The following is an 18565-nucleotide window of genomic DNA, read 5'->3' on the forward strand; positions in this document are numbered from 1 at the left end:
TGAGAAAGTGCATCCAATATTTTCCTAATTACCTCTTAAAACAAAATCTAATGTTAATTGTCTTAGATAGGCATCATCACCGTCAAGAGGGGTGAATAAGAATTTGTAATCGTTTTATCTACAATGAGTTTGAGCTGATGCTAATAACTAAAGTACTTGTTTTACTTCACAGTTGTCAAAGGACAGTAAATAACTGATTCTTGGAAGGAAAATGAGTGTTGCCACAAAAATGTTTGATCAAAATTTCCCATTTTACAACGCTACTTGTTTTCAGGTTCAAACTCCGATGCATTTTCAGCGCTTAGAGCAGTGTTTCTCAAACTTTTTCCAATCGCGTACCGCTCATTTGTTTTTTAATACTCTGCGTACCACCTGGCTGGTATTTATAATTTATTAGTTACCGTATTACTATACCATAACACCAATGAATAGCAAGAAAATACAATTCAATGCGATGGATGCAACTGTTTCCTCTGCACAAGCATGTCTATCCGGGGTACAACCTTACGCACAGCACACCGGAAATCATGTCCAGGCGCAGTTAGACGATTTTGGCTCTTGGACTTAATAGCCATCAAGGCCGAGAACCCTTGCTTACACTCCCATGTAGAAGTGAAAACGAGTAACTGAGGAACAGCATTACGGGCCAATGTTGAGTAAGTGGAACCCATGATTAGCCAGAAATCTGTAGGAGAGCATTCCTTCTGCTTTGCTTTTGCTGTCTCGTCAACTTGAATATCAATTATCTCTTCTTGTTCTCCCGTTCCTACGGGTAGAAGAGCTGGATCGATGCTGAATCTGGGAAATAATGCATTAATTCCGTTCTGAGCAGCTTAAGGTGATCACCAATTTCTCGAGATAATTTATGATTGGGGTCCACTGGAAGAGTGGTAAAGAGTTTGAACATTCCGTGCTGTTTGCTCTCCACGTTTTTAGTCCAGATATCTAGTTTGCGAATGAATGCTTCCAGCTTTGTAATAAAAACAGTGATGTTGTTGTTCGATCCTTGGAACGAAAGATTCACAAAGTTCAGAGCCTGGAAAATATCCGACAAGTAGGCCAGCCGTGAGATAAACTCAACGTTCTCCAAATCATTTTTAAAGTCGTAGTTTTTCTCTTTGAAAAATGTCAGTAATTTGTATGCGGCAAATTGTATAGAGTAGACTAAATACAACAAAAAACCGCCGAACTCTTTGCGTACCACTTAAAAAGCACTCGCGTACCACTAGTGGTACGCGTACCACAGTTTGAGAACCACTGGCTTAGAGGTTACACAAGCTCTCTGAACTAAGGTGATGTAGATTTTAGAAAATTATTGGCATTATAAGAACCATGTAAGAACTTACACTATCTAACGCACGAATCTCGCTACAGATGGCTTGTCTACAGAACAAACTTGAAGCTCTTTTGAAATTGTGTTAGCAAATAGAGGTTTCAATAGTTAAGCAAAAATTGTTTAAGCAAGAATAATTGTTAATTTTTAACTAATCAATACTGATAGTATTTCACAATTAATGCTGGGTTAATTTATGTCGTTAAAATAGTGAATGCTGCACTCATAATTCAGAGCAAAGATGGATGTAAAAATGACAGTTTTTTTTCGTTAAATTTGTTACAAAAATTGTGTTTTTGTTTAGCTTACAAAATAAAAATATGCCCGTGTATTTATTTATGAGTATATTTTTCAAATAAAGCAAACAAAAAATAATAATAACTACAGTAAGCTTTCACTCCTCAGTATCCTTTCATTGTCAAACACAAAGTAAAATCATGATTCACAATCTTACTCCTTTGTCGGAGAAGTGAAGTGAAACTACGCGGTTATTACAATGAACCTAGCTTTAGCTTGTTCTCATTGCAGCTTTAGCGAAGAACATAGTTGCTTAGTCTACTTTTCCACTATTTTTTGGCTTATATTTAGCTCTATAAAAGCCTTAAACAATACTTACCTTTATTTTAAATAACTCTATCCAAAATAAACGTTTAGATAAAAGTTAGATTACAGAATAAAGTGTGATTGCTTCAAATAAATTGTCCATCTTGAACTTGTTTTAAAATCCATTTTCCTTACCTATGTTATCAAGCACTGTATGAGTCCTGTCAAAATTGCTTTTGTTCACCTTGAAAAAATTAAGATCTTCTAGCAAAAATTTGTGCATATAGAGGTCAGAATTGTATCACTGCTGTGGAAAAGATTTAGAGTCGTTTTGAAGAATATTGCGTGACAAGAAAGCCAAGCAAGTATTAAAAGCTGCATCTGGCCTTTTGATGACTTGGCCACATAGCCTACAAAAGGCAAGCTTCGTTTCCAAGTGTCAGTCACAGAGCAATGTTTACCATGCCAGGCTCAATAGATATAATGGCAAACCGTAACTTGCTCCAAGGTACCTTACGAGGCTTAAGCGATCAAAGTCAAAAGCTACAAAGCCTACTTCTTGTATAGTGGGACAAGCATTGTGTATTTTAGTTTGAAAAATAAGTAGTGACTAATGTTTTAAAGAATTTAATGTTTTTCATGCAACGTTTTCTTCAAAGTGTTTCTTCAATGAATAATGAGTTGTTTCATTTAGTCGATTTACCGAAAACTGTTACAAAACTTTTCTCCTAATATCATAATCAGACAGAAGTTCTTGCTTAGTTCAATTTAGAAGCCTGGTAAACGTTCAATAATAAATATTACAAGCTCATGTAGCAATGCTGATGCTCAGACGCCATTGATTAGAAATGACCCGCGTGCTCTTTTCCTGTAATTTTTTACCTTCACGCCGATGAATCACGGTTTATGCTGAAGATTAGGCTTAAAAAACAAGATAATTTATACGGTTTATAACGGAATCTAGAACAGACGAATTGTTAACACGTGTAAGCAGACACTTAAAGGATCATTTCGGGTGATTGATTTCATCCTCTTGCGTTTATTCTAAAAGGTCTAGTATTGTTACCGTAGATTTTATGCGGATGTGCTGCTTAACTCGGAATGCACTTGAGAAGAGCATCACACAAACCGATAATGACTCAGAACGTCAGTTCTCTAGCGAGTTGAATGGAAGCCTGATCTTTTTATTCAACATTATCGACAACAAGTAATGTGGCCAGATTTACATACAGTAGCGTTGATAGGATAATGGGGGGGTGAAGGAGTACTGTCAAACCCGCGCCCGGAATGTTTTTAATGGCCCGTAGCCTTTTCAAGAAGCCCGGGAACTTGAAGAAACAACGTCGTATTCTTATACAACGTTAGCCTTAGAAGTGTCTTCTTTTGGGGCCAAAGAGTCTTATTGGGAACGAACCCAAATTATCTTGTAAACGGCCTTGTTCACACCAACGTCCGAGTAAAATCTTCCACCTGGTAACTTTTAGATCAATATGAGATTTGTAACTAAAGTTTGGTCGTGTTAGGTGCGAGGTAATCTTCATAAAGCTTTGTGAACGTTCGTTTTATATATTGTCTGTTTATTGGTAGCACATTATTATTTAATCTTTACGTCAGTCGTTTGTTTTATTTGTTTTAAATCCATCTTCATCGAACAAGTGCAGATTTAAGCATGTAGCAGGATATGAAAATATTCTTGATGCTAATAGGTATTGATTTGTATGCGTGCTTTGGACATTGTATACATGTTTTTGCTTTTGTTAACATTTGATAATCACCTAATGGAAGATTATCTTGAAAACAAAATATTATTTTGGCTAATCGTAAAACACTCATGTTATATTTGTAACGCTTCACAATCAATAAATATGACCTTTAACATCCGTCTTGTAATCAAGCAATGCAATTTCTTTTTGTTGTTAATTTATCTAACTCGTTCATAGTTGTGTCATTTTTTTCATATAAGACCGCACGTTTTCTTAGCCATTAAAAGTAGAAGTGATCCATCAACTACAAAAATAAGTTCAAAATGCATAATTGCTATCTTCAGTGTGTATTTTTTCCGAAGTACATACGTTCACTAATATCTGTAGCGTAGTAATGCGTCATTGGCTTAATTGACTTAATTCTACATAATGTCAAGGTTAACAACACCTTGCAAAATCACATCAACTCAATTAGAACTTTCTGTGTAGCAAGCATTTGAAAGATTGTACATTCCAGAAAATACATGCTGCTTATTAGTCCCAATACCATGACGCAGAGATAATGTCAGGCTGCCACGAGCTCACGCGCCGCTCCTTTGAAAATGTCCGGCTTTAATTGGAAAATTATCCACGAAATAACAACGGATCAATTTGCCAACTGCTGTTTCTGCATTTTTTCTTGGCTGGCAAAGATGCAGAATTTTGTTAAATTTTTAAAAGTAGCCTACTGTTTTTTTATTCGGAAAAAACAACTTTACAAAAAACGCCTCTGCATACAGGTAGTTTTGTTGTTGCTGAAGTTATCTGAGCTGAAATTAATTGCAGATTCAAAAAAAAGAAGATAACCATTGAAACAAGAGAGACTATCTGTTAATTTTTTGCCTTGGCGTAAATTGTTTCAAAGACTAGTTACTTCACAAGTGACTGTTATCTTAAAATTGTTTGGCTCTCAATAACCGCATTGCCGCACCACTCTAGCTCAGTTGCCGATGAAGACAATAAGTCTGGTAGCTAAGAGTTGTATGCAACAACAGCGGATCTGGCAAGCAGCCGAATAAGCTAATCGTTTGATTAGTTAATCAAAGATTAGTTTGCATATAGATCGTAATCAAAGATTTAGATTTTAATCAAAGAATTAAGGTTAGTGCATAAAAGAAAAAAGTAGTCCGCAAATAAATTTTATTAATCAACTGATTTGCTTAATCGGGGAATTATCTGCTGTTGGTGTATCCAGCCCTGAATATATTTGCACCTAATTTGCCTCCATCCAATTTTCCTAATATTTTCATTGACATAAATTTTGTTTTACAAGCAAAGTTAAGTCACCGTTTACTATTTCATAAATAGCTGTTGTAACCTGAGGGTTGATGACGTTGTAAGCTAAGTTAGTTGTATCTGGATTTTACTTCCAGAGTAATGCACTAACATGTAGAAGAATTCAATTAGTGCTGTAATTTTGTCTGAGCTTTCTACAAGCGAAACTAACAGTATAGTCAACAAAAACAAAATTTTTATGCGTTTAACCGATATATGTCATCATCACAATGAGATTATTTTACGGTTTCGGATTTACGTGTCTCATACAACAAAATGGTTTATTCGTTTAACCGGTTAGTGGTTAACCGATTTTATCTTTATTGAGAAAAGCTTGTTGTACTTAAAAAGTTTTGTTTTTATTAAATTATCTCAAGAACGCATGGAGAACGTTGTGTACATTTATTTTCATAATCTCCTCTTTGATGTAGACATGTATCTTGTTCAAGCAAAAAGATCACTCTCAGATTGTGGCTGTCACGTTTACTAAAACTGGACGTCAATTCGCAGGCAAGTAAGTAAGAAATCAGTGGTTCAATACACGGCTTAAATTTCGAGTCAGTTTTGTTGCCAAAACATATTTTGTTAAGCCTAGCGGCATCGCTGCGTCTGCCTTTTCGAGCCATTTACATGGGCCAGCAGAGTAAGTTTTTTAATTGCACCGACTTCAGCACTTTTGCGAATGCTATTGATTGAAGACGCCTTTTTTCTGTTGAAATATGTTTCATTCTTTTGAAATATTGAGAGCTTTTTTAACTAATCCTCACTGTAAAATTGAATTTTATTTTGCTTATGCTGTTTTTGAAATAGTGAATTGAAAGAAAAAAAAAGATTCTTCTACGACAATGCCACGATGAGAATAGTATTATGGGCAACTTTTGGTTGGTATATTTCATACAAATGACCGCACTGACACTTTTTGCTTTGCGAAGCGTTGAGGAGCAACGCATATCTGCGATGGATACATCGCTATAAAAAAACACACATTTACAACTAATTTTAATCAATATTAGTCAAATATAAATTATAAATATTTTAACTAACCAACTGTTGTCTAATATTTGAGATCTACAAAACGTTCTTGCAAACGTAAGTAAAGCAAACAAAAAGACGTAAGTAAAATTGACCCTTTTTCACATTTTAGGGCTCGTTTTACCCTTTTAATAACCTTTTGTTTTTACCTTACTACAGAATTCACCTAGTGACTTACCACATAAAATGTGATTAACACCCAGCCAAAAAGAGTTTATTTTTACGTAGCTTAGATGTTATGGGACATTGCAACTGTATTGCAATGTCATTTTTTACAGCTAGAGAGGTTTATAAGAGGTCAGCTCATTATATTGTCAATTGCACTTGAATAGCAGCCTTTAAAAATGGCCGAAAGGTCTCATATGTCTCTCGTATACACAAAAATTGAGAAAAGATCAGCACGGTTTTGGCAATGCTACTGCAACAGATGTTGTATTACCGAAAGTCTGCTGCCAAAGATGTCAGGCGTGACAACTGATGAGTGGTTCTATTTTCTGTCTCCTTTCATGTAACTAACATTATGACACTTGATTTAAACAACTCGGGGTTTTGTTGGTTTTCCTTCATCCACGTGAGGTCGTTACAATAACAACATTTTTCACCCTGTAATCACTTAAAACACTTTAAAATTGGATCGCTTGGTAATATTTGGATCGCTTGGTAATATTTGGTCGTGTTAAGATCATGAGCTGTTGCAAAATTTTAGATTGTCGAACCGTTAGCTTTTTATAATGATATTAAATTTAATGAATCTCCATGGTTTCAATTGACATCGTTATTGGTGTACGGACTTCAGCAGGGTCAAAAGTGCGGTGCCAGGCGACAGCTTTTTCTGCCTAAGTTCTGCACATGCATGCATTTACTGAATAGGGAACATTCAGTCATCAAAACTTAGTTTCAAAAATTGAAAATCAGTGAAGAAGAGTAAGTTTACTAAAAAAAAAGAATTGAACAAAAAATAATAGCTCATGTATAACAAAGTGCATTTACGGTTTAGTGTTTTGTATATTCTGAAGGAAATACTCTGACTACGAGCGTTTGAAATTATGTTTTAAAACGTATATTGGAGAGCTTGAAATCATCAATGTTGGTAGGATAAGTGCTTGGACTAAGAATGCAAACTTAAACTCGCAGAACTAGCCGATAGTTGTTCGCTTTTGAAATTCAAAGTGATAACTTAATACTAAACATTTCTATTATAACCATTAGAATATCTATGGCTGGACCAAGTTACTGTTAGAATTTGGTTTTTGACTTGATCTTTCTATAAAATTTCTGGGCTTCACACTAATGGAACTTTATTCTATTCGATCGTAGACAATTTTGACATTCGTTTAGATGTCAGCGTCTGTTTCTTTTTCTTTCACATGGTATCCTGAAAAGATATGGGCTTCTGCCTCTTGTCAGCCTTGAATGGATAGTTGCGGTCCGTACTGCCATAAATAAGAGGGCAAGTGTGGAGCAACTATTGTGTTGGGTTCTGTACAATAGCAAAAGGGATCGGGTTTTTGTGTTCACTTTTTCCGCCACCGATTCTAGAATAGATTCAATCTACAAATGACATGATGACCTCTGTGCATTATGTGTCACTTCATTTAACGACGGTTTGCAATGCAAGAATATCGCCGCTGAAACTCGTTTATGGACGCTTTAAGGCTGTACGAGAATACGAAGTTGGGCATTAATTTCGCTGGTGACTTAGCAAAATTTTACGACTCTCTGACTTAGTGCAAAGTCGTTAAGAATTGCTCAACGACTTTGTGATAAAGTCCATAGATCTGTTGGCAGACCGCGCACACACAACTGACAACAGACACACAGTGTGCTTCAAACAATTGCATTTGTAAACATTTTATTTCATTTTTCATGAACAGTGATATCCTATTAACACATAAAATCACAAATTAACACTTAAATTGCAACTAAGTGTGCTGATAGTAAGAAATTTATTTTTAAATGATTTTCTTTGAAATGAAGAATCGTCTGGTGGCCGAGTGGCTCATGCCTTTTGCTTGTGGTGCTGGTTAATCTGGCTTAGATTTCATATAGGGTCACCAAAGACTTGTAAATCGGTACTGATGGTGTCTTTTGTTGACCGAAGCAAAGAGGGTAAATTGAGTGAATAATACGTTGTCATCGAAAATTGTGATGTAAATTAAAAAGTACAGTTGTAGAGCTGCATGTACCATGCCATTGTGGAACAACAGTATAAAACAATGCAAAATGAAATTTGTTGTAAAGAAACATTTCTCAGAACAGAAGTGTACAGTAATTAAAAGTTTATGCCAGAGACAGAGATAGCTGAATAAACACGTGTTGTTTTCATATGTTCAGCAGTTTCTATTTGTTGCTTCATTTCAATATCATTTGGCATGAGCCTGTGGAAAGGTAGAGAGGCTGTTCTGTTCACCTGTACATCCCAGATAAACACGGCACGATCTGCGCATTCTTGAAAAGGATAATCACAAACATGCCACAGTTTGCTGTGGCGTTTTGTCTGTCAGCTGCTTAAAGAAATCTATCCCGCTGAGGTTTAATGTATTTTTAGAAATACTTTCTAGAATTAAATTTGTACTTGATGTAATCAAAAGGACCAAAATATCCAGTTCTTACGCTTTTCAGTTTATGCGGAGGGAAGTCTTCTTCTATTTTAATTACCTTATTAGGTAATGGTTTACGCGTGGCAAAGTCAGATAATGCTCTAATTCTAATGTTTGCTAACGTTGAAACTGACAGAAATAAAAACAGCAGTCAACACGGAGTCATTTTTGAGGAAAGTTGATCCTTCATTCAATTGCTTAAGTCGTTTGTTTGCCTGGAGCTTTAGATAAAGGGGGTTAGATTAGTTTTGGGTTAGGTCGCCCGCTTCATATTACATTGTCTGCCTGACTTCATTATCGCTTTTCCAATTTGTGATCAGTCAATTAAAATGTCATAGAATCTTCACTAAGTCGATCATGCTGCAAAATTCGCTTGTCTTATCACTGCGCTAACGCACGACAGGAAAACAGTCCTCTTAAATGATAAATGTCACTGAATTTTTCAGTTAAAAAATTGTCTTTTTTACATTGGTTCGACGTTTGCAAACGTTGAAGTATTGAAAAAAGGACGAATTTTGCTAATTGCGATAAGACTAACCAGAGAGTTGGTAATATTCGACCTCGGCTATTGGCTTCTTTCGAAAGTTCAACAAAATCTGAGAAGGACTTAGTCACGAAAAGAAAGATTACAAGTTTTAAAGCTTGTTTGCATTTTGCTCTCGACTTCAAAGTGGTTTCCACTAAGTCGTAAATGCAACACCTGTCCAATTAACTTTTCAATTAGTCACTATTACAAGTTGATATTGTAACACCTTTCCCTTTTCTTGTACGTTTAAATGTATTTTCAGTTCACTGACAGGTGACATCTGACATTATTGCATGAAGGCCATTTCAAACCGCAATCTTTTTGCCTGACAAAACAAATGTCCTGTATGGCAGGCAATACTTCATGGAAAAAAATTTCATCTGAAAATATCCTCGAGGAAATTATCCCATATCCTTTGACAGGGAGGACCATATTTGAGTGGATATTTTCTGATGGAGATTTTTTTCAGGGAATCTTTTTTAAGGAATGTCTACCAAGAGAAAAATATGAGTGCAGTGGTAATGCTGTCTATGTTTTCTTATTGAAATTACCTTCTCCGCATTTCCTAATGGAGGAAAGTTAGTGGAATTAAAAGTCAATTTGATACCAGTTGAAACTCCTCCTAAATTGAAGCAAGACATTTTACAGAGTGGTTTTAAACGTGTTTTGCGAACAGCCAAGGACTAATTCTTGGTAAATTGCAAACATTATTGGTTTGACATGGTCTAATTCTAACTTAATACAAAACTTATCTTTTCGTAAACGCATTGTGTGAAGCAATGTAGAAAAAACTTGCAGTATACAGACCAAGGTGCACTTATCCTTTCCCACAGAAATGAAAATATGACGACATTGCAAGGCAGTTTATGTGCTGAATGCGGTTACTCATTGATGTTTTCCGTTATTTACTGCCTCGATTGATCGGGGCGGCAAGCAGTCTATTGATTGTGTTTGTAGTTCATCAGGTCAGAGAGTCTTGCGAGCAAATCGAAAAGTTTTTGCAGTGTTGACGCTAGTTCTTTAACTGGTGTTTGTGTTAAATGAAAACCGACTGCTTGTATTGTATATGCGTTCATTGAGTTTCTCTCGTACATGACTCCATGACAGACACAACAACGCGCCTTCTAAATATCTTTCGTCAGAGACTGTTAAATTAAATTCGTTTAGCTGCTCTCATTAAAAAATGAAACAATCTACTTGCTTTGTGCGAAAGGCACAATAGAGTCAGTTTTAGTAGTGCGTTAGCTGGCTAATATCTGTAAGTTTGCTACTTTGTTTTCTGTCCTTACATCGTTACTGCTACCGTTTCGTCGTACTATTAGTTGCAGCCGGTTGTTAACACGAAAGTTCATTGGTTAGCCTGGATGCTGCGTCTTAGTTTTTGCATCACTACGAACTCAATATGATGAACAAGTTACTCTGGGCCTCAAAGGGTTAAACGTCTTTTCGCAACAAGATAACTTTTACTTCGAACTTTAGCTATTGTTATGGTTTTTGCAAACAGACGGTGTTTTATTAAAATATCTCGTTACTTTGTAGGTGATTATTTTTCAAGTAATATGCGGTAATAAGAAAGTAGGCCTACTACTTTGACGAATCACATGCATTTTTTGAAAGTTGTGCAATACAGAACAAATTAAGTTTATGAATCGTCATATTATCTGACTGCCTTAGCAAGTCAGACACTAGATTTTGCCGCAAATCGGGCTGTTTATGTTCTTGATAAAGCTTAGCAGAGCAAATTTCGCTGACATTATTTCTATACAGCTAAGCACACATTAAACAAGTGATAGTGATTAAAGGTCTTAAATCTTTTCAAGCCTACTACGGCAAAGAGGCTTTGATGGGATTTAATTGTGTAAATTCTGTCATGTGACTTGCTATTGATGTCACATGACCTATCTCAAAAATAAACAAACGTGCTGTCACAGTCTAGTAACTACCTACAGGTGAGGAACTTGAAAGTTTGTTAGCTAAATATCAATATGTATAAAAACAAGTTTATCAATGTTTCTATGGGTTTTCTGTAAGAAAAGTGTAACTTATTGCTTGAGCTTTGATCTAGTGTTCATGACTTTGCTTTATGTAGGCATACTTTTTCTATTGTCCACTTGTAACTTACTGTTCGCAATATTTTTGTTCGAAATAATAAATTTTCACTACTAGCTTAGTATTCTTTTATTACATGCTTTTTTCGATTTTGGGAGACATGTGACTAAATGCCTTCCCTGGATTCGTTACTGCGAATTGTATATTCGGCGACGCAAAAGTGATGTAACTGCAAATATTCACCAGAAAGTTATGTTTGGTGTTTCGGTTGTCAATGTAACATTTCTAAAACGCACTTATGGCCATTCAGAAGATGATGTTGTACTTTTGCTATCAACTTTTAAGCGGCGAGTTTTTCTTGTTTGAAATCCAAGCTTAAATAGCTCCGGTTTGAGTCGCGTGGTCGTTCAATGAATTCTTTATAAAAAGCCTCTTTTTCCTGTAAAGGCGGATTTTGTTCTGCAGGATAACTTGGTTAATCTGTTTGCTAAATATTTGTAGTTGATTATCGTCTCAGCCAGAAAATCAGTCCTTTATTTTGAGTAATTCAACCTTTGCTGACGTTGAATCAATGCAAAGAAAGGACTGTTTGCTGGCTGAAATTATACAACAAAAGAGGTAAACCAAAGTTTCAAAAAACGTAAAATTCATGTTGAAGTGTACAATCGCGTTGGGTCTTGGATGTTCAGACTAGGAGTATATGAGTCATGTTGTTCAATTTATGTTCTTCCAACGCATTAGCCGTCGAAAGAAGGCATTCTGCTCATAGTCAAATTATCAACTTTCATCATTCTCTTTTTTCGTGTGCAAATCTTGTATTTGTATAATCAGCTTATTGTGGTTAATGAAGTAAAAAGAAATTGTACAAGGCGTCCATGATTTAGCGATTGCACATCAGAAAGCATTAGCTTTGCTTCGTAAGATGAGTAAAAACATTTGTAGGCCACGCAAAGAACTATTTTGTGAACAGAGAAAAGACGATAGACTCTGTACTTGGTTTCAGCTTCAGGGAAGTGATGAGCTCGCAGAAAACAATTTACTATTTTTAAATTTTGTTGCGCCGATTACCATCGATTTTAGCATCATTTTTGTTTCATTTTTCAAAATTTTGTTTTGTTGCTGCGTATGCTACCGATTCACATTTTTGCACAATTTTCAACCACATATCAAAAACCCTACAAAAATTTGGCAAGACGCACGAGATCAGTCAAACTGGAACATCATTGTACATCGAGGGCTGTATCAGCTATGATACCAACAGAGAGAGAGAGACGCTGCTGAAAGTCAAGCATTGGTGTTATTTTAATTTATGATATCCTTATCAGTACTTTACCTGTTGCTGCTTTTTCATAAAGTTATTGGTAAGTTCTCAACGATTGTGGACAGACTGCCATAAATGCATCATTAACACAGAGCTATGAAACCAGCACAAGGGAATGCGTTAGAAAGTAAACCCCCGTTGAATGGAGACTGTGTTGTAGCTTTATGTTTGTATCATAATATTGTTATAATGCGTTGTTTATAATCACCAAAGACTTTCTTAACTAAAAAAAATCAAGTTCGCCTTATGTTCAAGAGTTACTTTTAACTCAAACACAAAATTTTAATGATAAAAAAATTCTTCAATGTGAAGTTGTTTAAAAACGTTTTGGATCTAGTGGCTGCTTTATGGTGTTTCAAATCTGTTTGCCCTAATAAGTTCACAAGCTAGGTTATTACCCAGATAGTAAAATCTTCCATTTTTACACTGATGAACGTCTGCAGACGTTGAATCAATGTAAAAATGACGGATTTTGCTCTCTGGGTAAGTACGCTTTCTGCATGAAAGCTGAGGATGCAGGCTAAAGATTTTTTTGTGATAATACTGTTCAGTAAATTGCCTGATGAGTTCTAGGTAGTTGAAATTTCAAAAGACGAAGAAAAAATGTCTAAATACTGCCTCGTTTGATTGTAGCCTACATGAGGACTGAGAAGTGTTTGCAGTTCGGTTAACATTCTCGAATTCTGCGGAGGATTATAACAAGCGATTTGTGTTGAATTTTTGAAATACATTGAAAATAAAGGTTGCTTGACTACAGAGGCATGTCTATGACTTTATTGTTTTTGTTTGAAAGTAAACTGTGTTCTCGCGGTTAAAGCAACCAACCAAGTGTCTTCTATTTACAGCATCGTTAGTAGTTCATGCTTTTAATACTTAGTTACTTTCTCGAAACGTTTTCTTTGAAAACAGGCATGCTGTGATTCTATTTTTTCAACTAAAAAGAGAAACCTGAACAAGGCCTATGTAATTGTGACCTTCTGTCATAAATGGTGAAAATAGCCAACTGCGACATTGATAGGCTACCGGAATTTCCCTGCTCAGAATTTAGTATTGAGATGTCAAGCTATTGCAGATTATTTTTTTGTTTCTGAATAAGGTAAGGTTAAATGGAAATCATAGATTTTCTTTCGTCACCTAAATATTCTAAGAACGAGTCCCTAAACGTCGCCTTACTTGGTCATTCTTGCTTTAGTAACGAAACCACATCAACGAATCACGAAGGAAGGAGCTACGTAAATGGCAACACTGCGCATGCCACAACAAAAAACAGGAAAAAAATATTTACGCTTTATTTTGTTACTTTCTCAAAACCTCGATGTTTAAAGCCAAAGTTAAAACTGTATCATTTGTTGGTCTGTATGGAGTATTCCGTTCGGAGCAAACAAAAACTGATGGCAAAACATTTTGTGCCTGTTACGACAGTAGCAAATCTGAAGGAAGTTTGCAAGATAAAAAGGTAAAACTATAGAAGAAACAATTCCCGATTATAGGCTATCCTGCTTGAATGCAAGACTGTATGTTAGAATTACGAATTTCAGTTGAGACAGTAAAATTTTTAGATTGAGTGACTTTATTTTTGTTCCTTTCAAACTGTTTATATTTTCCATAAAAAATGGTACGATGGTTTGAATAGTTCCAAGTCTTTCACGAGCATGGTTGACGTCATGTCTGGCTTCAATGACATCATGTTCTTTTCGTGGTATCGGGTTTAGGTTGTTTTGGCTTCGTTTTTACGACTTATTTGTCAATGGAACGATGAACCATTAAGTTTTTATACAATTGTGCTACAAAATTAATAGGCTACAATTCTCGAGATTAAAGTTGCAATGTCTGACCTCTCTAGCAAACTTGTCAGTTGTTCGCTGCGGAACTGACTAATAAGAAAAGCTGAGTAAAATTAGCTTCAGTTATCTTGAGCCTTTCCTGTTTACACACGGTGTGATTTCGACGTTTCTTATCTCTGAATCAAGTCGTATCTCTGTACAGCGTTCAGTGTTTTAACTCCGAACAAACACCTGTAGCTTGGAAACTAATATTTCAACCAAAAAAGAATTTGAAGCAATGCGAAGTGTATATTTGCACTATTGGTCTATCTATACGGAATCTGGCAGAAAGATTTTTTGTTTCTCATTTAAATGCCTTTCCTTGCATGAAATATACTTTCCCTACTCCCCAAAGTTAGGCCATAGACCTACGTCACATATTATATGAAGCTTAGAGCGTTAAGAAGTTGAAATTAGTTACGTTCGGTGATTAGCACTTTTTCTCTCTGCCCAAGCACCACACGAAGCAAGCTACGCTTACAGCTATCAATGCTTCTTCACAAGTTCACCCGGGCTTACTTTTTTGTATCTTTAGGTCAAACAACTTCAGTTAAAGCGCTTGCATTGTATGTCATGCTTGCAATGTAACATCGCTGTTCAAAGCTTCTCTCGTCGTCGCAAGATTTTTTGTTTGTTTGTGAGTATCAAGTTTATGTTCTTTGCCAGTTATCTTCAGAGAGGACTTGATGTTAAATCTAATGAATATTGGCAGCTGAAATACAAACTTTACCAAAATGTTTTTCAATGGGTGCTACACTATAGATACAAGGAAACTTTTGTTCAGTTGAAAATATAAATCCAAAGGAAATCTTACTTAATCTAAGGAAGCCTTAGTATCAGCAATCAGCATTGCACCAGCAGACTGCGCTTTAAAAGTGTTTGATAAATGACAAACTTGTATAGCCTACACAAGCGATTTTAAACCTGTAGCCTAAACCAGAAGATTTACAGCTCAAAGCGGTTTAGGCAGTGTCATTTTCGTGCAAGTATTACAAAAGCTTTACTAGAATCATGTTTCAAAGTCAAGAGCAATATGTAACATTGACCTTTTTTTAAGTTTGTTTCTACTTGACAGCAATATGAATCCCAGACGGAAGCTAAATATGGTTTAACAAAGCATTTTTATTCTGAAGCGAATTCTTCTGAAAACTTCACCTAACCATATTTCGTGCTATAAACGAAACTATAAGTGCGTTTGATTGTCGTTGAAAAGAGCTGAGTGTCTGGCTAAGCGTGTAAAATGTTATTGATGGAGGATCACTCATTGCATCTGTACACTTGTCAAAAAGAAAGCAGAGATTATTGTTATTTCGAGCAAGTTGCCCAAGCTAGTCCAAAAAAAGTTACCTACCAATACAACATATTTAAATATTCGGTTGGCTTTCTGTCTTTTGGCAGATCCTTTGCTGCATTTTCTCCCACTCGTGTGCGAGCAAATCGTGTCTTCTGTATGTCATTCACTACTTCTATGTGGGGGTGACAAAAATAGCCTTTCGCTACATATACTGTAAAGCAACATACTTCCATGTATAAGACGTAGCCATACCGTATGTTAGAGTTTGGTCAATAGCCCATTTGATGCAAATGTTTGCAACCTAGACTCGAATAAAGCGGATAACTGGTTATGTGTAGCTTCCTGACGAATAATTCTCATTTAACGTAAAAGGCGATTTGAAATATAAATTGGTAAAACCCGCGATCTGGTTCTTGACATTTTTAATTTACGAGCTTCGTTTTTTATGGATAGTTAAAAAGTGAAAGCAATTTTTATGAATTTCTTTGTAATATCTTATAGAATTGCAACAGCTAGCTGTGAGGTAATTTCATTTTTTACATACCTCGATTTACCACCTAAAGAGTGTCGACATATCAACAGAAACTGCGCAAACAAAGGGGCAAGTGGTATTTTAAAGCTCTCGTGAACAGCTTAAACTTAGCTTGTTTGGTCTCGAAAAAAATTCCGTGAGAATTTATTGTGAAGTCTCTTCACTCATCTTCCTGGGAGGTGTGTATTAACGGCTTGGTATGGACAAGAAATCTAAGATATTCGTGTTATTTTAACAGTTTTGTATGTTTTTTGTTGTCAAAAGTTTTCGTCCGTTTGATATAAATCGCGATGAGAGATCAAAATTATGCCAAGTGAACAATGAAAAGATTTATGCATACTTTTAAAAGTTATGGGATCAATTGTTCGGCTGACATGCAACATTGCAGCACATGCCTTACCAATCTTTGTGTATTCAAAATTTTACAACTCTTTACGACAAAAATTTAATAAAGAGTAAAACTCTTATTAACAGAACTCCCTAATTTTAAGTCGAGCTGTTGCGAAGCGTGCTAAAGCATTATTGAAATTGTTAGAGTGTTGGAATTTTCCAAATTCGAGAATATTGAACTGGGACAAAATAATGAACCGAAGGTTGTAAAAAGATGACGGTTGCCACAAGAGACATAACATTTGCTAAACAAAACCGATTTGTTTTGATTATGTTGTTATAAGCGAGCATTTAACAGCTCTGTTGAGATTCAAGAAACGCTTAACGATTTTTGCAAGTTTGCAAACTGCTGCACCGCAAAACTCACCAAGTGCAAGTGATCATACAACTTTACTGTTTCTGATACCAACTCAGTGACCGAGGGGTTGCGCTTCCGGATGTAGTGCTGGTAGGTCTGAGACTGATTTCATGTCAAGTCATACCAAAGACTTTAAAAACGATTCCGATTGTGTTCTTTCTTGCCTGACGCAGTGAAAATGAGTCGACAATTTTGTGATGACATCTTACTGTAAATACGACACGAATGTAAAAAAAATAAGCCTTTTCGCTAACTGACCTTACCAGTTGCCGAGCGACAATAAATAAACCATAACATTATTATTATTATCACTGTTTTTGATTCTTTACATGACTTTCACGCTTGTTTGAGTGTGAGACAACACAGACAAATGGATATCCGGAGTCTTATTTCTTGCCCCTTGTGTAATTCCATTTCTTGTTTGTTTACTTTGCCATCAGTTAGCTGATGATGTCATGTTTCTCTTTACATCAACAAAAAGGGTGAAATCATTTTGCTAGAAGGATATTTAACTTCGTTTATTCTTTGAATATGTCTTTCTGTTGTTGTTGCATTGCTGTGGAAATGTTGTCTTGTGAAAACATGTTCCAACTCAAGCCAAATATGTTTGGTTCATAGTTTTTGTTGGTTTCTTTTAGCTCATGTTTGCTTATGATATTAAAGTTGGCATTTGAAGTCACTATCAACATTACAACAAACCTTGATGATGATTTTCGCTCACCTAAGAAAAGCTCGCTTTTTCCTTCCATTCTTGAGCAGAAGAAAAACTTGTTTGTTATTAATTTCCAGCCACTTCGTTAAAAACTAAGTGAAAAGAATTTGGTTTCTTTAGGTTTCGGCTTTCATTTGCGTATCATCACTGTGCGTTTCGCTGCATTGGGTGAAATTTAATAGTGTTGCTCACTCAAACCAGTAATCGAATCAATTGCTGAGTGATTTTCTTCATTTTGCTGTGTGCCTGTTCAGATTAAAGGAGTTCTTAGAGTCTGACTACTTAATTGGTTTTTCTTTTTATGTAGATTCTACTTTCAAGGACGTTTTTGGTCCAAATTGGTGCCTTGGGTGGTCGCCTGTTTTACTGCGTTGTCGAAAACAGTTAAATAAATCGGTAGATGGCAAGGCTAGCAATGCAATCAACGTTTAAAACGATTATTTCCTGGTGAAAATAAAACAAGATCGTTCACAAAGCATTTAATTCCAAACGAAATTAAAACAGCACAGTTTCTTTTGGAATGAAATATTCCGAAAAACATTTGTTTAAAAAGCTATAGCAGACAGTTAGCCTGCTGCTAAAACATAAGTTAAACAGAGCTTGATTAGTTTTAAAAAGGGTCAGGTTGCAAAACGAAGAGTCAGAGTTAGAAGCTTAGAGTTAATTTATAATAACAACTAAATAACAAATCTTTGTTTCTTTTTTATAATTTTGGAAATGGGAAATTTTATTTTATGTTAATTTTCCATAAGCATTGTTAGGAAACACAATCTTTAAAACAGTAAAAAGCCCCAAAGTGTTCGCTTTCGGCATCACTTTAAACGGATGCTTGTCATTTTGTAGCTTATTTCGTTTGAGTTGAGTTTTACTAAAAGTAACTATATATCTTATTTTTACTTCCTGTAGCATTATAACATTCAAGAGATTAGCATTCAAGCATATGTCAACATAACACGGCAAGCAGTTTTGCAAATGCATAAATTTTGAAACCAACCGCCTACTTCGTTTGCCAAGTACAAAAATACAAGCTGATAA

At 35.6% G+C, this 18565-nt stretch overlaps 1 pseudogene; it reads right to left on the reverse strand.

Annotated features, from left to right (window-relative positions):
• Positions 1-446: 446 nt before the first annotated feature.
• Positions 447-907, reverse strand: LOC145777900 (zinc finger BED domain-containing protein 5-like; annotated as a pseudogene).
• Between the last annotated feature and the right edge of the window lie 17658 nt (positions 908-18565).

The sequence above is a fragment of the Aplidium turbinatum genome, chromosome 10, assembly GCF_918807975.1.
Source record: "Aplidium turbinatum chromosome 10, kaAplTurb1.1, whole genome shotgun sequence".
Classification (NCBI taxonomy): domain Eukaryota; kingdom Metazoa; phylum Chordata; class Ascidiacea; order Aplousobranchia; family Polyclinidae; genus Aplidium; species Aplidium turbinatum.